A 19,497-nucleotide genomic window follows, 5' to 3' on the forward strand; every position below is an offset into this window, starting at 1 on the left:
ATGTTTTGACAGAGAGAATTTCATTTTCCATGGCAGCATCTTTTATTTTCAAGATTGAAACACGATTTTACAAAGATAAAGGGAATGTAGACTGTTATACGTTTTGTGAAAAAGACAGTTCTCATTTAAACCTCCAAGAAATGTAAGCCTTCTGAGCAATCTTTCAATATTTTTAAATGGTATATTTTGATGGTGCTACATGAAGCGATAATACGAAATGAGAAACAAGATAAAGACATTTATAAAGATATTCTTTCCTTTTGGGTTGTTGATCAGAAATCTAGTGTATTGTTGCTGGAAATTCCTAGACATGATTGAATAGTCCCACGTATGTTGCCGAAAGAGAGATCTCAGTGAGTGTCAACGATGGGACGCTTGCCACAAATACAATAAGGCCCAAAGGGAAACGCCTTACCATGAGCTCTGACAAACTGCAACATGAGAAAGGTCACAAAGCCTTATAATGGTCGTGGGGGCTGGGGGAAGCACTGAGAAATACAAAGTGATGTCTAACACATGGGGAGATGATTCTGAGTGGAATAATGTTGGACGATAACAGATGAAAGTCATGCTTTTGAGTCTCGGTTACTGCCAAATCCTGCACTTAAAGGGACTAAAAGGGCACTCAGGAAAAAATGTCACTTATGGAGCCGACACTACAGAACAGAAGGTGATACAATGCTTTGGCTATTTCTCAGCCATCTTAGCATTCACTATCCCCACAGCTCGGAGGCGACCCCTAACATAAAAAATAAGTATTAAATATGTAACTGTCAAAATAACTAAACTTATAAGTAAGATACCCTGAAGACAAAATACTTTAGCCAACAGAATGCACAATATGCTCCACAGCTTTACTTGCAGGCTCTCCCATTCTCCATCACACACACTTTTCTATTCACTTTATCCAACTTTACTAGAACCCTTCCTCTGCTGTACATAAGATATCAAACTTTGCTCAGGCTCTTTCTTTCCCAAAAGCACATATCATCACCACAATACTACTACAACTACTACCACTACTGCTGCTACTATTACTACGACTACTACTACTACTACTACTACTATTACTACTACTAATAATAATATCAACACCATTATTATTACTATTGCTATTATTACTATTATTAATATTAATTGTTCATATAATGCATTTGTAATTATGTTTATTATAACATTTAAAATAACTCTAATAATTATACATTTTTGAGCCATAATATATGTACATTTTAATTTGAATGAATTAATGTATTTAAATTAGTTCATATAGGATATGTTTACAATTCCTTTCCTTCATTGTTTTCCATAGGTGTATGCTGCAGCACTAGTGGTTGTCATCTGTGGAGTTTGACTTTCTCCAGGGCTAGGACTGGAGTACAATTACAAGTAACTTTAGATGTATATTTTACAAATTTCATTTGTTTTAATCTTTTGTGAGTTTGTGTTTTGTATGACCATGTCCTCCAAACACAAAAGTTTTTATATCCATTTTTCTTTCTACAACCCAGTACTTCCCACTTGTATTGCAAAGTAGCATGCTTACGTCTGCAGAGATAGCAACTAACATATAGGAGTTTTCCACACACAAAAAATAGTAGAGGTGCACGCAGAGGCCTAAATCTGGAGGTTCGAAAATTACATTTTCTAGTACATAATACTACAGTAGTGCTGCTTTACATATTACAAATTACAGTTTGTGAATTGGTCCAACATTGATTTTAACCTCTAGCTCACTTACCTATTGATGATATAAATAACAATAAAAAATATCTAATTTACAATCAGGCCAACCTTTGACCGAACACTTTTTGACAGCTTTTCAAACAGTAGATTTGCTTTCAACGTCTTCCCAAGCATACTTGCGGTTTCCAGTAAATGTTCCATCCACTGCTTCCTCGATGGTCGTTATATCTTTCATAGTACTGTTGTCTACAACAGAGCTGTCCTCCCTAGACTCACATGGAATCTTGATGCGCAATCTGCCACAATGACCTTCATTGCAGGGATATTAACTATGAGGAAATTACACTTATCAAATCTGGAACATAACCTAGCAATATGAGTGGTCAATTTCCAACCTCCTCCAGGAGATAACATGACAATTAACGATTTCTGATCTGAAAGCAGTATAAATTCACAACCCCATGTGCCATTCCTGTTCAATGAACCATACTCCTGCCAACAACTATTTTTCAATGACAACATATCTTCTTTCTGTGGTGTTTAATGTGTGTAAGTCAAACACCACATTCCACTCTTCCTTACCCACATACTGGACCAGTGTAACTCCACACCTTCCATGCTGTCATCCACTGTCACACTGCACTAACTTCCGTGCACAAAAGGGTTTCAAATTAGAAACATTAAGGGTCTCCAATTTGTCCCTTTCAAATGCAGGTTACTCTTTGGTCACCAAAATTATCCACCTTTCCTCAACAATCTCATTAATGGCGTTGTCGTGTGGGCCAAATTGCTTACAAATTTACTGTAATATATGCAAAATTCTTCAAATGATAATCCTCCATCCATAGGATCAGAAGCTGTGGTGTCTGGATTGCTTCTTATATAGATTTCTTTGGCACAACTCCATTATCTGAAATGGTGTGTCAGAAATAGTCAACTTCAATCTGAAACAACTTGCATTGTTATTTTCTCAAAGTCCGACCTATGCTCTTTAGCCTTTATTATGCTTTCATAATGGGCCTTTTATGCCCATCTTCATTTCTTGAAAATATCATTATAGCAAAATAGTCAGAATCCTTAAATATGTGATACATCACCCTCTAGAACAAGGATACGGCAGATGCCTAACATCATTCTCTTGTTTGAACAGACAGTGAAGGTTGATGAATGATGTGAGTGGTTTGAGTTGGGGGAAATCAGACTATCAAATGACATGCTGATCTTAACTCCAGCATGGAAAACATTGTGGCATCTTTCTGGGTGGTGAAACGTTTGTTAATATTGCTTAAAGAGTGGTTGTCAACCACAATGTTAGCATCTGGAGCCATCAGACCTTTACATAACCTTTATTATTATTACTATTGTCAGACATTTTGCCAGGACTATAGGTGAAGCCCACTCAGAGGATTTGCTCCCCCAATCAACATGTCAAGAATCGCTCCCAACTCTGCAATAACACTTGGAGGCACACTCAGCAACTTCTGTCTTAAAGGTGTATCCCCGTTTTGGAGCTTTATGTTGTGTGAAAGTGTGCACATCTTTCCAAACTTGAATGTAAACACTTGAAAAAAGTTTCCCTACCACCTGTACAACATTAGATTGTTTTACTACTAAAAGTTGGTCTTTTGCCCTACGGGTCAATAGTATTTCCAAATCCGAATTATATCTATATTTGATTGCATCTACTCTTTTTTTCCACAGTATACAGTTTGAGGTCACCTTGAAAAGTCTGTTTATTTTGCAGAAGCCAATGATTTCAAATGCTTTAAATATATTGTCAGGCTTTTTTAAGTCTTCTCATCTCATAAAACCTCAATTTTTTTCCTTTAAATCTCTCTTTGGTTATTATTGCCTATGGTGACCCAGAATCAATTATGAAATACAGCGCTCTCCCTAATACCATCACAAGACACTTGGGTGGACTCATAGGAGGACCCCTATTACCTTCAATATTAGCATCACCTTTGATGGTACCTAAACTTCCATCATTCTGTTTAACAACATCATCATTCCATTTTTAAACACTTGCATCTATTGATTTGGAATTTCTGCTGCCCTACCTTGGCATCTCTGCATAATCATGCACATTTTCAAAGTCTTACACAGTTTTTGTAATCTTTCCCTATTGCAGGACAAGATTACAGAAAGTCAGGTCACTAGAACTATCTCAGTTGTAGCAAATGTATGCCTTTTTGATTTCATCTTCACCCAAAACACTTTCCCTGATATTGCAATTACTAATGCAACAAATGTCTTTTTCATTTCTCTCTTCATTAATTGATTTAATCCAGGTTTCGGATTGTTTGATATCTTTGGCAGTAGTAATAATTGTAGTGAGTAATCACTAATAACCAAAAAAAAATCCTGAATGGTCCTACTTCTGATATTAACTATGGTCTGGGCCCCAATCATCTTGTTGGTTATGGTACCAAAATAACAAGATATGGGTGGGGATTAAAGGCTTTTTAAGAACTCATCAAAGAATTCCCCTTCCTGTTGAGCTCATGTGTAAAAAGTCTACCTCTGTAAAGCAATGGTAGCATAATGTTTAAAGTGTTTCTCCACACACAATAAAGTTTAATTAAACTCATTGTCCTTATTGTGGACAGACTTGGGGTACAGTTCTAAACATTTCCTTTACTTCTGATTCCAAACAATGAAGAACATTTTTGACACCAGACAGTTTTTCTCCTTCATTTGTTTTATATAAGTCATAAACTCTTCCATTTCCCTCATAGTCTTGGTGATCCACATTTAGTTTATAAAACCTTTGGTGGTGAGTCAGCTTCTTGTCAAATAACACTTGAATACAATTGTAGATCAAGGGCCAGGTTTAATAGAAAATGACAGTGCGTGGTGCTGCACCAAATTTGGCAGTGTCGCGCAACATCATTTTCAAAACACAGGGATGTGCTGTATTTATTAGAAAACTGTGCACCCCTGTGTTTCCCCCTGCGCCCGGGCTAAATTTGCTGCTGTGCACCAACTCAGCAACCCTTGCACCATAGTGCAAGGATGGCTGCGTTGAGGGTGAGATTGTTTTTGTTCAGGAAGGAACTCCTTCCTGCACTAAAACAATCTTAAGTGGGGATTTGCTCTTTCTATGTGTGCTGCAATATGCAGCTCACATAGAAAGAGCAAAAAACAAGGGGAAATGAAAGCATTTCTCCTGGTTGCGCCATGCTAACACCACCCCTGGTGGCGTTAGACTTTGGCAGTGCCTCAGGTTTACTAAAACTCATAAATCTGAGGCAGCATCAAAATGCAATGGGTGTTGCTGTGGCACACCCCACAGCAACACCCATTGCACGCCCCTTCCACGCAATTGCTGCATGTGAAAGGGCCATATTTACAAGGCTGTGTTAAGCCACAAAAAGTGTTATCACTAGTTAATATGGCGTAGGGCATATCACCACCAGAGTATCATGAAAAGTGATGCTCTGGTGGTGCAAGGGGCTCTTAAATATGCCCTTAAGTATCTCAACACATCTCAGTCAAACTATTGTTTACAGTGATTTTATTGATTGCACATCGTCTATAGAAAGTGGGTTCTCCAACATCAGCCCTGCATACAAAGTTCCTGGACTCGCTGGAGTACCAATGGATTTGTATAAGTTAAATCTGGAATAATGGGCCCCTCTTATCACAAATTTTATTGATCTACCGCGCAAAAGTGTTTTCACTCAATTGTGGAGAATGGCCATAATTGTCCCATTAAACGTAGCTGTAAACGTAGCTGTTAGCGGCCAATGGATCTTATGGACTCCACAGTTAAGATTGTTGGAAGGATAATTTTAGAAAAGCTTGAGTGGAAAACAGTGGTATTCTCTCCAGACTCCAGTATGGGTTTAGAGCTAAATTGGGGACAATGAAACAATACCTCAATTCGCATGTCATCATTAACAAATATACTTTAGCAAAACAGAGGTCTATCTTTCTGGCCTTCATGTACCTCACCTCTGCCTTTGATAGCGTGATTAGCTGTAGACTAAGCCGGACAGGCTAGGGATTGATAAGGGTCTCAGAGATTTTTTGAGGTCCCTACATTACAATCTCTCCACTACCATTAGGTATGGCCCCAATGGTGAGTGTACCAATTATTTTACAATGGGCTGAGGAGTGCACCAAAGGTACGTCCTTGCCTCAATATCCTTTCTTTAGTATGTCAGAGGCCTAGAGAAGCCACTGCTGGCCAAAGGAGCAGACTCTCAATCGATCAAAAATACCCCTATCCCGGCCTTAACTTATGGCAATGATATGGTGGTACATGTCAGAACACCCAAGGGCTTGAAATTGTTAAAAGAAGGCTTTATCAATTTTATGGTTCTTTGGAGCTGGTAGTGAATCATACTTAGACCTTTGTAATGGCCCACTGACCAAGGAATGCTAAAATGTGGACTTTGACTATAGATGTCAAACCAAGAACAAGAGTTAATGAATTTTCTTATCTTGGGGTCACTTTTGATTCTCAGGGCTCCTGGTTGGCATGTATATCCAGGGCAAGAATCTGATTTGTATTGGGTTTATTTCTAACCTGGCTTCTTTTATTAGTCAGAAACCCATTGGCTATTTTTAGAAGTTTATCAGAGAAATGACTCCTGGTTTTAACTTTTGGTTCAAGCACATAGGGCTACAAAGAGTGCATAGCCTCCAAGAAGAGGAAAACAGAGAATGCAGAAGGCTTTTAGGCCTCCTGCCAAGTAGCCAAAGTTTTATATTACATGAGGAGTTTGGCTTACAGTACATTGAGGATTACATTAATCAGGTCCCATTGCTGTTGTGGTGATCTGTGTGGACAAATCTTCAAGCCCTGCTTAACAGGGATATTAATGAGGACTGCTTATCTTGAAACATGGATCTCCAAATCCCGTATTTGGCTTACATCAAGAGGATGTGAGCTCATTGAGGAAGCCAAATTGCTTCCTCAGTCTGGAAGGGCAGCGCAAAGACGACAAATCCAAGTTGAAACAATTGTTTCTGGAAATGAGATGGTAGGACAAGGAAGAAGGAGAATTAACTAAGATGCAGAATAAGGAGTATATTTTAATCCATACCATCCTGGGCCTCAGGCCATTTTTAGAGTCTGTAACGAGCACTTGGAGAGGGTTCTTTTAACCAGATTTCAGCTTGGGTATATTAGATAGCAGCTTTAGTTTACCCTTGAAAAATACAAATCCTCTTTCATCCTTGGTTACCCATGCAATGAAAGCTCTCCACAGAGTTTGTTGCATTTTATGTTTTTATTTAGATGTTATTCTTGTTTTACAAGATACTTTTTAATCCCAGTATTGAGGGGCTTAGAACTAACTAAGTGTGAGCCTGCCCTATTGTACTTAAAAACACAGCCCAGCACTGATTTTGTTTTATCATTAACTCATTTCTTAAAAGAGCTCTTGTATTTGGAAAAATATGGTTGTTCAATTCGAAGATGCAGATGCTACAAGGTTAGGATTATAATGTATGGTCTAATGTTTTCGTCGTTTTAAAATTTACCCTTGAGGGTCTAAGCCAGTTTAAGCCAGAATTTACAGATTGTTATATGGTGTGCATGACTACGAAGATGGGTTCATGTAACAACTAGAAGTGTACAGATCACCGAAAACAATAAGTATTCACTTAGTCATTCAGAGTAATGTATGCAAGTCACAGGTGGAGATATGCTTTAAGGATTCACCACTGCACCTCACTCCTTGATAACCACAGTTAGACTCAGCATGCTCATAACACAGCATTTAAGCTTGTAGCACTCACTACATGCGTAGGAGCTCTCTAACTCATTTCACCTCTAAGACATAACCAGATTAGCTTATCCTGGATGCAGGTAAAACACTTTCTAATATGCATTTGACTGTGAGGGCTGCACTGTGGATGTGGCACAAATTGCATGGCCATCTGCTCAGGTCCTGTGGAGTAGGCTATAGAAGTCAGCACAGGTCTGCCAGCAGTTCCTTCAATACTTACTGTGGCGTCATTGTGGACGGCAGGCAAAATTCTTTCAGTGCCGCAAGGTTTCAGACAATTTGAGGTCATTGTGGAGTGAGACCTCACAGGCTTGCATATGTGTACAGTGCAGGATTGTGTGAGAGCCATCTGAAAAACATATGTCTGTTCCTTGACAACCAGGAGCAGCTCCTTCGCAATGGCGAAGGAGCGTCACCCCGCTGGTTGAGCCAGCAGCTGAAAAAACTAATACTTTAATATCCTTTTATTTTTCTGTTGCTGGCTCAGCCAGCATGTCCAGGGAGGGGGGGCTGATCCATGGGAGGGGGGAGGAGAAGGAGTGGAGTGAGTGTACTAGGGGCCAGATTTCTAAGGAACTGGCACAGTGCTGCGCTGTGCCAAAATTGACAGTGCCATACTGCATCAGTTCTGAAACACAGGGATGTGCCGTATTTACAGAAATACAGTGCACACCTGTGTTTCCCCTGGCTCTGGTGACAAATGTAGCTGCCAGCACTAATGCAGGCATACTTGCAGCAAAGTGCAAGGGGCCTGGGTTGAAGGGAAGTATTGTTTATGTGCAGGAAGGTGTCCATAGTGATTTGGCACGTCTATGTGTGCTGCAGGATGCAGCACACATAGAAGTAGCAAATCGTCATTATTAAATGATTGTTTATGAGCAGGAAGGGACACCTTCCTGTACATAAACAATGATTCAGGGCATTTTGCTCTTTCTATGTGTGCTGCAGAATGCAGCACACATGGAAAAAAGCAAATACGAGGACATATATAAATATTTCTCCTTGTTACTCTATGCAAACACCATCCCTGGGGTGGCGTTAGTTTTTGGTGCTGCCACAGATTTATGAATTCTTGTAAATCTGGGGCAGCGTCAAAAGCAATGGGTTTTGCGGTGGAACTCCCACAGCAAAACCCATTGCACACTCCTCTGCTGCAGAAAACTGCATCGGAGGGGCCTATTTTTACAAGGCAGCATTAAGCCACAAAAAGTGGCTTGTTGCCGCCTTGTAAATGTGGCGCAGTGCACAGCACCACCGGAGTGTCACCAAAAGTGACTCTACGGTGGCACTAGGGGCTTGCAAATATGTCCCTAAGTGCGCATGTCACTTTGGCCTGCCATCTTAGGCCATCCATCTGACATGTCCACTTAGGTTTCTCCATTCCGGCTGTGCAACACAGCTGGGTTGGAGAAACTGCACACACCCGAGTGCACTGTTTGAGCTACAGACCAAGCCACTCAGACCAATCCTGATGCTGCTCTCATGCTAGCCATAGCATGAGAGCACTGCCAGGATTGCGTGGGGGAGCCTGTGCTGGTGTCCCAATACCATTGAGGGAAGAGGATTGAGACAGCCAGTGGCAGCAGGAAGAGTTAAGGATTTTAAAAAAATACTTTATGTCCCCCGTAAGATCATTACTTGCCTGAATTCATTTTCTGATGATGCTTAGGACATGCATAAAGATGTGCGTCTGTCCCTGGCACAAACAGCCTAGAGTTACGGATTGGTTGCCAATGTGGCAGAAGTGTAATAGAGATTATTGGCCATGCCTTACATCTGTTGGTTGATGGTGACATTTGTTTCAGCTTGTTGGTTTATTAAGTGATTTGTTGCTCCCTTCAGATATTGTTTATCATGAAAGAAATCTTTGCTTTATGATATTTCAAATCAAATTAGCCATGTGAAAGTGTTTTTTGCTGGTGACGTTTTGGGACGTTCCAGTTTCTCACGCATCAGTGAATTTGCCCCTGCAACGTTGTTCCCTACACCATTTTGCTGGACTAAATTCCATGCCAACAACAAGCATTTACAATGCATCGGGTCTCGCGTTTGCTCATGTTAGAGCTGATCGCGTTGTAAACTCCTAACCCGACTTTTCACTTATCGGGCAAACGTGCATTTATGTACATAACCCGAATAAGTGAAATCAAGTACGTAAAGCGCTCGACTTCTGCCAAGCGAGATCGGGCTCGTAAATTAGAGAAAAAAAAGTCCACGAGCCCGATGGAAAACAGCGAGCCTCGCATGTTTTCTGTACTTGGTCGCTGCGCTGGAGGAGGGCTAGCCACCGGAAAAGGCATGACGTATGCGTTCCTTCGACAAACCAATAAAAAACCCTGATGTGAAGTTGACAGGGCTCCGAGCCCTTTTATAAATACAAAAGAGTCTCCCTGCTAAACGCATGCGCGAGCGCATGCAACGCAGGCTCGACCCTAAAAAGCAGCCATCATCTGCAATTCAAGCAAGTGTGTATTTGCTTCATATTTAAATGCGTGGAAAATCTGGCCTCCGAAACTGGTAATTTGTTGATGTGGGACACAAAATGTAAGTGAAATGTGAGCACCATATCCTGCATTAACCCTATTTGTTATCGCTTGATCAACATACAAATGTCTATACATCATGATCACCCATAACAGCTGTAACTCAGAAGAGCAAATTGTGAGGACTGTGGGCAACCTCCTTATAGGCTTTGAAATTGACATTGTGTAGCCATCCGATCTCAGATCGAAAGTTGTAGTGAAGAAACCTCAGTCTCACCATTCTTAGAATAATCACAGAAAACCTGTTTATCATTTTCATTCAATAGCCAGCAGCAATATCGTGCAGCTGTACTTTCAGTGGAGACCAATAACATTGTTTTTGGAAAGGTGTGCTGCTCACCATGACCTCGAAAAATATAATATTCTGTGAATGTTCTTTTTGACTTAAAAAGAATGCCAGTGGTATTATCTTAATGACCAATCCAAGAAAATTAGCTGCGTTTATCGCTGTTTTTTGTTTGTTCTCCGGTTAGTCACACATTAATATGCTATTTTCACTATCATTTGGATTTCAAAAACACTTCAGTATTGTATTGTATTTTGTGAAGCAAACACGATTTTACGTCTATGCCAATTGCACTACACAGATAATAATCCAATAAAGTGCCAAAATAATGTACCCCATCAAACATTACATAGTCTTCAACAATTCTATGACCTTTTGAGGACGTTTATGGGCCTGTGATATACTTGAACGTGTATTTTTATCACAAATCAAATATAGCTATATAAAAAAGAAATGTAGGCAATTATTATACCATTAAGGCTGGGTCACAGTAAAATGTTCACCAATATGTAGTACTCGTATTTTTTGTCAGCCGGTAATATACTGAAAGGCAAAAAAACAAAAGAAAAGTGTGTTCTTAATGAATATAACAACAAAAACAATGGAACCCCACACACAGTTCGAAGTCAATTAACTTTCTCAAGGTAAATCTGGAAAAAAAAAAAAAGTGATCCTCATTAGATGTCCTAATGTGTCCAAATTTAAAATGGACTAGCTATTCATGTTCAACTCACTCACTCTGATAAATGAGGTTATTTCAGTGGGGCAGTGTGTGTTGGTGCCCGTTAGCCTATGATCTCACAAATCAGTCACACTACTACGGTCCTTCCCTAACAAAACTCCTCCTTCTACCCTGCACTCCTTTAAACCCCCCCTCTATTCCATATATTTAGCCTGCCCACCCTTCATCTCAGCCGGTCTCATCCTCCTGCAATGCTCTGTCCTTTCTGTTATCATAAAAACAGTTTCTTTCTCCTTAAAGTTTCTCACTCTTAGGCCCAAATTTATACTCAGTTTCCGCTGAAATAGCATCATTTTATTACTCTAATTCAATGCAAACTTAACTCCATATTTATATTTTGATGCTAGACCGGTCAAGCGCCAAAATATTGTAGTTAAAGCCATTTTTTGGGTGTGTGACACCACCTTGCATCAATATGATGCAAGATGGGCGTTCCCATCTAAAAAATGACTCTAAGGCCCTAGCGCCTTATTTATCCTCCCATGCAAAAATGGTGCACGGGCAGGAGGCGGGCCTAAATAATGGTGCTAAGCCTGCTTAGTGCCATTATTTAACACCTGGGTCAGGGCAGGTATTAGGGGGCCTGAGGACCCATTTTCATGGTCAAACACCATGGAAATAGTCCACAGGTGCCCACCCCGAGCCTCAGGAACAGCCCCACCCATACCAGAGGGACACCACAGGATGGAGGGACCCCATCCGAGGTAAGTAGGGTAAGTAGAGGCCCCCCTTCATGGCCCTGGGTGCAATGGATATGCCCAGGGGACCCTTGTCCCTTGTACTGGCCATTGGGGTGGTAGACACAACTCCTGTCTTTTATAATTCAGGAGTAATGGGGTACGGAGGGTTTTGCATCAGGCTCTAGGCTGGTTAGAGGCATTTATTTTACTCTTACCAGCCTAACATTATTTTCTGGTGCAAAACGCCCTTCTCCCATACCGCCACCCCCACCCGGCTTACGTAATTTTTATTGACGCCAGCCCACCCTTTGCATCGGCTTGCAGGATTCCATAAATTTGGCGCCTGGCTGGCACCCTGGAATCACGCAAGCCGGCGCTATACTTTTTGAGGCAAAACTGTGTTTGCGCAGTTTTGCATCAAATAGTATAAATATGGGCCCGAGTTCTCTATTTACTGTCCTCCTTATTTTCCCTTCTATCTGGGCCTTTCTTTAAACTAATTCATATACGTCCCTTGAATTCCATGCTACCACCCTCCCACCCTTTCAACTCAACATTTCTTTGTTTGCCACTTTACTTCAACCTTAAGTCTTTATGTAACTCTTGGCTCCTTTTTAACTGAAATCTCTTCATCTGAAGTGTTTGCTCTTTACTTACATTTTCATCAATCATCTCCCATATAGCTCTCTCTTATGCTTAATCTCTTAAACATGTTTTCTTCCTTCTTTTTCTCTAATCTTACTTCTCTGCAAGATTTTGCCTGCTGTAATATTTTTATTCAGTGTTCTCTTGCCTCCATCTACCCTACTCAATTTGATTTAAACCATTGTCATCATCTGTTGGACTATACCATTGCTTACTTGCTCGTTCTTTGTAAGTGGTTAACCCAACCTGTCTGTTGGTCTGCTGTAGGACATGCTGCCACCTACTCAGTTAAGATGCCATTTGTAAAATTGAGAAATAAAATAAAATAAAAGTGGTCTATTTTGAACAAAGTAAAGCTTCTTTAACACTGCATAAAGAACTCGTCCAAATGCAGATTGGTAAAACCTTGACTCAAAGGTGTTCCTCAATCTAATTTAGTAAATAGACCGTAAAACATCTCTCATCTAAAAAGAAAGTATTATGACACTCTAATCCTTTAATATGTACGTTACTTTAAGTACCAACAGTTTTCCTACTTTATTGCATTTGTAGTGCCATGACCGAGAACATCTCTTCCAAACTCGGTCCATCTCATGAGTCAAGGGGTATCTGCACTTGGTGGAGACTGCTTCAAATCAATAAAGGGTAGCATCTTATACCATAGATCATTGCTTTCCAATATAAAGCTGGCATACCAGCTTCTTATCCTATCATTCAGAGTATAAAATCCTCAATGGAGAAGTAGTTAATCAAATCAAATTTCACGTACTTGATGCCATCAACTAATAGCACCCAGGATGAAATCTTTAAGGAAGGGAACCAAAACACTTTTCAATGTAGACCCTGCAATGGTCTAGTCTGAATACTTGAAAGTCCTGTAATGGCTCTATGTCCACCAATATTTTGTTTAAATGTAGAAACATTGAGGCCATTAGAGTCCCACCTAAAGCATGGTCCAGACATCATTATGGATCAGCCAACTCCCCCACAATACCTTGTTCATTACCATCAACATACAAGCTTATATGTACATGGTTTCATCACCATTAGGCATCTCAATATTCGGTTGCAGACACCCATGTGGAAACACATATCTCTGGCATAGAGATGATGTAGAACACTAATAAACCATAGTAAAAAATATACTACTAGAAACAAAATGTAAAATTAATATGCACATAATCAACATCAGCTTTTACAACATCATTACTCCAGTTTCTCCAATTCGTTGACACATCAAAAAATTGCATCATTCTACTTTCCACACTGGTCAACTTTCTCTAATATCTCTCCCTCTTCTGTCCTGCTATACAACAGCAATAACATACCATTGCATAAAATTGAGGAGATGGCCAGTTAATCCAATAGATTGTATTGTTTAAATTACAGTTCAACAATTAAGAACGATTTTCTTGTTCCTGTAATGAAGTCTGATATGTTTGCGGTTAGTTGGCATAAACTGTATTGATCACATCTGAAATCACCTTTCATTTAGGAAGTTTTAAATACTACACCAAGTTAATATTTGGTTAGGTGCACATGCCCTAAGCAATGACTGTCGTAAATGATTGTTTTAATTCGAAGCAAATAATTCCAAGGGATGGAGAATGTTCCAATTTGTTGGAAAATGGGTTATTGGTAGGGCAGGTAGGTACCTACACCTAGCAACAAGCCACTAACCTCCACATAGGTACAGTTAGGTCTCAGTAAATTAATCCCAGCTCAACCCTTGGTAGCTTGGCAACGAGCGTCAAGGCTTAACTTAGGAGACAAAGTGTAAAGCATTCAAATATCACAAAACAGTAATTAAATAAAACACAGGAAACAGTTTAAAAATCCAAAACCAATTTATAAAAATAGTTTATATTTTTATCTTTAAAATGACACAAAAACGATTAAAATCGGTTCAGGGGAACCGGAGATATGAATATTTAAAGAATTATTACTTTTCTAGCGCTTAGAAACAAAAAGCGCCAATCGGGTCATCTGGTTGCACCTCGACCGGGGCAAAGTCAAACTTTCAGGCCGACCGCGATGGAGCCCTGCTCGGCTACAGTTCGCGGGAGGCCTCGGTTAAAAAGTTACCTTCTGACTTAGGCCCTCATTCTGACCTTGGCGGGCGGCGGAGGCCGCCCGCCAAAGTCCCGCCGTCAGGTTACCGTTCCGCGGTCGAAAGACCGCGGCGGTAATTCTGACTTTCCCGCTGGGCTGGCGGGCGGTCTCCTTCAGACCGCCAGCCAGCCCAGCGGGAAAGAGGCTTCCACGATGAAGCCGGCTCGGAATCGAGCCGGCGGAGTGGAAGCTGTGCGACGGGTGCAGTTGCACCCGTCGCGTATTTCACTGTCTGCGCAGCAGACAGTGAAATACATTTAGGGGCCCTCTTACGGGGGCCCCTGCAATGCCCATGCCAGTGGCATGGGCACTGCAGGGGCCCCCAGGGGCCCCGCGACCCCCCCCTACCGCCATCCGGATCTCGGCGGTCCGACCGCCGGGATCTGGATGGCGGTAGGGGGGGTCAGAATCCCCGCGGCGGTGCAGCAAGCTGCGCCGCCGCGGAGGATTCAATGGGGCCGCGGTACACTGGCGGGACCCCGCCAGTGGTGCCGGTCCGACCGCGGCTTTACCGCCGCGGTCGGAATCCCCATTGAAGCACCGCCGGCTTGTCGGCGGTGCTCCCGCGGTCCTCCGCCCTGGCGGTCAAAGACCGCCAGGGTCAGAATGAGGGCCCTAGTCTTTATTTTGAAGTTTTTCTTCACCGGGACGAACCTGCCAGTTGAATCCGACCTCCTGGAGCCCTTGTCCGGATACGCGATGTGGGTTTCCTCGGTGGAGACTTTTACCTTCGGACTTAGTCGTTTTTTCGAGATAAAAATACTTCGACCGGGGTAAACCTGGATCTTGATCCGACGTCCATGGAGCCCTTCTTGGATACGATGGCTGGGAGGTCCCGGTCAACTTTTTACATTCGGACTTAGTCTCTTTTTTGGATGTTTTTCGTTACCGGGACGAACCACGAAGTCAGGCCGGGTCGCGGTTGAGGCAAGCCGGCTAGAATTTCCGCGGCGGGTCGGTCCCTCTCTGGAGCTTTTTTTCAAAAATTCTCCAATCTTTTCCAAACTTCTGGGGCTTCACCCAGATGTTCTTTTAAGGTTCTTTTGGGGTCCACAGCTCACCCCAAGGGTCCAGAAGTTCTGTGATGGTCCTTGGGGGGTGCGGACTTCAACTCCCAGAATGCACCTGGCGCAAACTCCTTTTTGGCCACTGGACAGTGGTCAGCTGGTCGCTTTCTTCAGGAGTTGGTGCAGGGGACTCTGGTTTAGCAATTTTTCACCTGTAGCAAACAGGGAGTCCCTCCTTGAACCAGTTGAAGCCAGGCAATGTCCTTCTTGTGGTGAAGCCCAAGTGTGCAGCTGGTGCAGTCCTTCTGAGTGCAGGGTCCAGGTGCAGGCCAGGGGTCCAGCAGGGCAGTCCTTCTTCTTCTTTAGTTCCTTTCTTGTTGAATTCTGGAGGGGATCTGAGGCGTGGGTGCAGGTCTGCCAGTTTTATCCTTGCTCCTGGGTGAAAAGCAGGGGGGCCCTGGTTCTCCAATCAGGGACAGGGTCGTCCCCCTGTGATGACCACTTCCTGGGAAGTGTGGCAAAAATCCATCCCAGAAGGCAACAGTCTCTAAAAATCCAAAATGGATGAATCTGATTTTTGGAGGAGAGATCTGGCTGAGCCCACCCACTGGTGTGGCTAAAAATCATAAACACACCCCTCTCCTGCCCTCTCCTAATCTAATCAAGGGGGCACCTAGCTGTCTGGGGTTGCAGGATGTGGGGGTGTTGCTGGGTGCTCCAGATGTCCTTCTCTGCCTTTGAAGACCAGTTTGGCAGCCCTCCCCCTTCCTGCCTCACCATCTGCTGAGGGGAGATTCTCTCCCCCAAGCACATTCCTTTGTGTGAAGTCAGGCCACTTCACACCTCATCAAGGCAGCCTGACAGAAGCTGCTGCAGGCTGGCCAATCAGAGCACAGCAGCAAAAACAATGCAGAGCTGAAATTGGCAACTTTTTAGGTAAAGTCTAAACTTTTTACCTGAACTAGTTATAATAAATCCAACAACTGGAAGTTGTAGGATTTATTACAACAATTAATTTGATACCAAATTCTTGGTATGCAATATTTAAGGAGACTTTAAAATTTAAAATAAAGTCTGCCCATTCTAGCCTATGAAGGCCATTTACTTCAATGAGGGAAAAACGAATTTGGCTGTTTTTACCTCACCAGGGCTTATAAATCTATTTTTATAAAGTCCCTGCTTATAGTTACATGGCACCCAGCCCTAGGGGCACATAGGGCACACCTTAGGGGTGACTTATATGTAAAAATAAGGTAGTTTAAGACTTTGGAAGTACCTTTAATTCCAAAGTCGAATTTGCATATAACTTTAATTTAAAAGCAGCCAGCAAGGCAGGCTTGCTTTTAAAATGACACTGGGCACCTCAGCAATGCACCTAGGTGTGCACCACCTATGCTGTGGTCCCTAAACCTACATGCCCTACCATATACTAGGGACTTATAGGTAGGTTAACTTAGCCAATTATAATTAGCCTAATTTGCATATCCATTTTACACAGAGCACAGGCCCTGGGACTGGTTAGCAGTACCCAGGGCACCATCAAAGTCAGGAAAAAACCAGCAAAAAGAGGAAAATGGGGGCAAAAAGTTATGGGGCCTCTGCAATCAGCCCTGTTTTCTCACACAATTCATTTTAATCAACATGTAATCTTATTTCTGTTGGACTGTATGTAGTCACACACTAATGAAGGATCTTGTCATTGGTATCAAAAAATGTTCTCATTGTGTAAAACAAGCTTTCTTTCAGGACCCAAAGACTAAGGGCCTCATCACGAGTTTGGCGGACGGACCTACAGACCGCCATGCTGGTGGTCCTAAAAAGACCACAATTTTATAGAGAAAGGACTGCCGACCAGAAAAGGTAGATCTCCAGTGACAGGGAGGCCTGGAAATAGGTTGTCTGACCTCTAGTGCTGTCAGCACCGCGACCAACCACTGCAGTTGCCATGGCAGACTCCCATGGTCGTCAGCCAATGGTGGTCCGAACAAAGTCATATACAACAGCACATTAAATGAATTTGAAAACAACACAGCTGATGCACATAGTCACACTGCACATACCTGCAAAAGACACTCTATTGCATTTCCATTGGAGTCAAAGAATCATAACCAGCAAATATTGATTATTACACAGATTAGGCACCCCTTGGTTCACAATCCCACTGAACACCCAGCACACACTTTTGTCCATTCACACCCTATTGCACTTCCCCTGTTAAGTAAGTCACTGTCATCCATTTGTTTTGTTCCACAATGTCATGTTCCAAAAATTTCCATTTTTCTAAGGATGAATTAAGAGTCATGGTGGATGAAATTATAAGAGTAGAGCCACAATTGTTTGGAGCACAAGTCCAGCATACTCCTCTCAGTAGAAAAATGGAAATATGGGACAGGATCGTTGACAGAGTGAATGCTGTAGGCACCACCCTGCGCACAAAGTAGGACATCAGGAAGAGGTGGAATTACTTCAGGGGCAAGGTCCGTTCCCTGCTCTCCAGACACCAGCTCCAGGCTAAGAAGACTGGCAGTGGCCCTTCCAGTGGCCTATTACATCTCTCTCCCTGGGAGGAGAAGATCATGTCCATCCTGCATCCTGAAGGGTTTGACAGGAGTATCTGCGGGAGTGGTGTCTGGTAAGTCACAACACAGAAAATGTTACCAAAATGCTATGTCATGCATGCTTACAGCTCAGCTTTTGCCACTTTTACTGTCACTCACCAGCCCAGTGTACACCTGTACAAAGACCTCTATTTGTTAACTCACAATTGAAGTGTATTAACTTGAAGAGATGAGATTTATATAGTGTGTGTAGTACAGGGACTGAAATGACCCCAACTCACAGAAAGCACTATTCTACCACTCCAAACACAAGATAAGTGGTCACTTGTCCACATACCCCTGTTTGGCAAATCACAAATGAGCTTCATTTACCTGGAAGGATACCATTTGTCAAGTGTGGGAACTAGAGAGAGTGACCGGACTGCAACTACCAGGAGGCACCATCCCTGTAACTACAAGCACTATCACAGTGGTAACATGCTACAATACATCTGTTAGTGAACTCTCAATTGAAGTGTACCCACCTGGGGGGAGAACATTGGACAAGTGTGTGTAGTGTGTGACCTGACTGCAACTCACAGGAGGCGCTGTTCCAGAACAGTGTTAACTAGTCCAAAGACCACTGTCTGGCAACTCACAAATTAAGTTTACTCAACTGGGAGGACACTATGGCGGTCATTCCAACCGCGGCGGGCGGCGGTAGCCACCCGCCTGGCGGGAACCGCCGAATGACCGCACCGCGGTCAAAAGACCGCGGCGGTCATTCTGGCTTTCCCGCTGGGCCGGCGGGCGACCACCAAAAGGCTGCCCGCCGTCCCAGCGGGAAAGACCCAGCAACGATGAAGCCGGCTCCGAATGGAGCCGGCGGAGTTGCTGGGGTGCGATGGGTGCAGTGGCACCCGTCGCGATTTTCAGTGTCTGCAAAGCAGACACTGAAAATCATTATGGGGCCCTGTTAGGGGACCCCTGCACTGCCCATGCCAGTGGCATGGGCAGTGCAGGGGCCCCCAGGGGCCCCACAACACCCGTTCCCGCCATCCTGTTCCTGGCGGTAAAAACCGCCAGGAACGGGATGGCGGGAAGTGGGTCGAAATCCGCCGCCATGGAGGATTCCCTGGGCCAGGGGAAAACCGTCGGGAAACCGTCGGTTCCCCTTTTCTGACCGCGGCTTTACCGCCGCGGTCAGAATGGCCCAGGAAGCACCGCCAGCCTGTTGGCGGTGCTTCCGCGGTCCTCAGCCCTGGCGGTCAAGGACCGCCAGGGTCGGAATGACCCCCTATGTGTCAAATGTGGGAATTAGAGATAGTGATATGACTACTAAGGCCAGGAAGGCTCTGTGTCTGTAAAACAAACCACCAGCCCAGTGTTCTCTTTTCCAGCTACCATTGTTTGGTAACTCTCAATTGAAGTGTACTCACCTGGGAGGACAACATTTGTGTAGCATGTGTAGTACAGGGAGTTACATGACTGACTGTAACTCCTAGGAGGCTCTGTTTCTGT

The sequence above is a fragment of the Pleurodeles waltl genome, chromosome 10 (assembly GCF_031143425.1).
Source record: "Pleurodeles waltl isolate 20211129_DDA chromosome 10, aPleWal1.hap1.20221129, whole genome shotgun sequence".
Lineage (NCBI taxonomy): Eukaryota > Metazoa > Chordata > Amphibia > Caudata > Salamandridae > Pleurodeles > Pleurodeles waltl.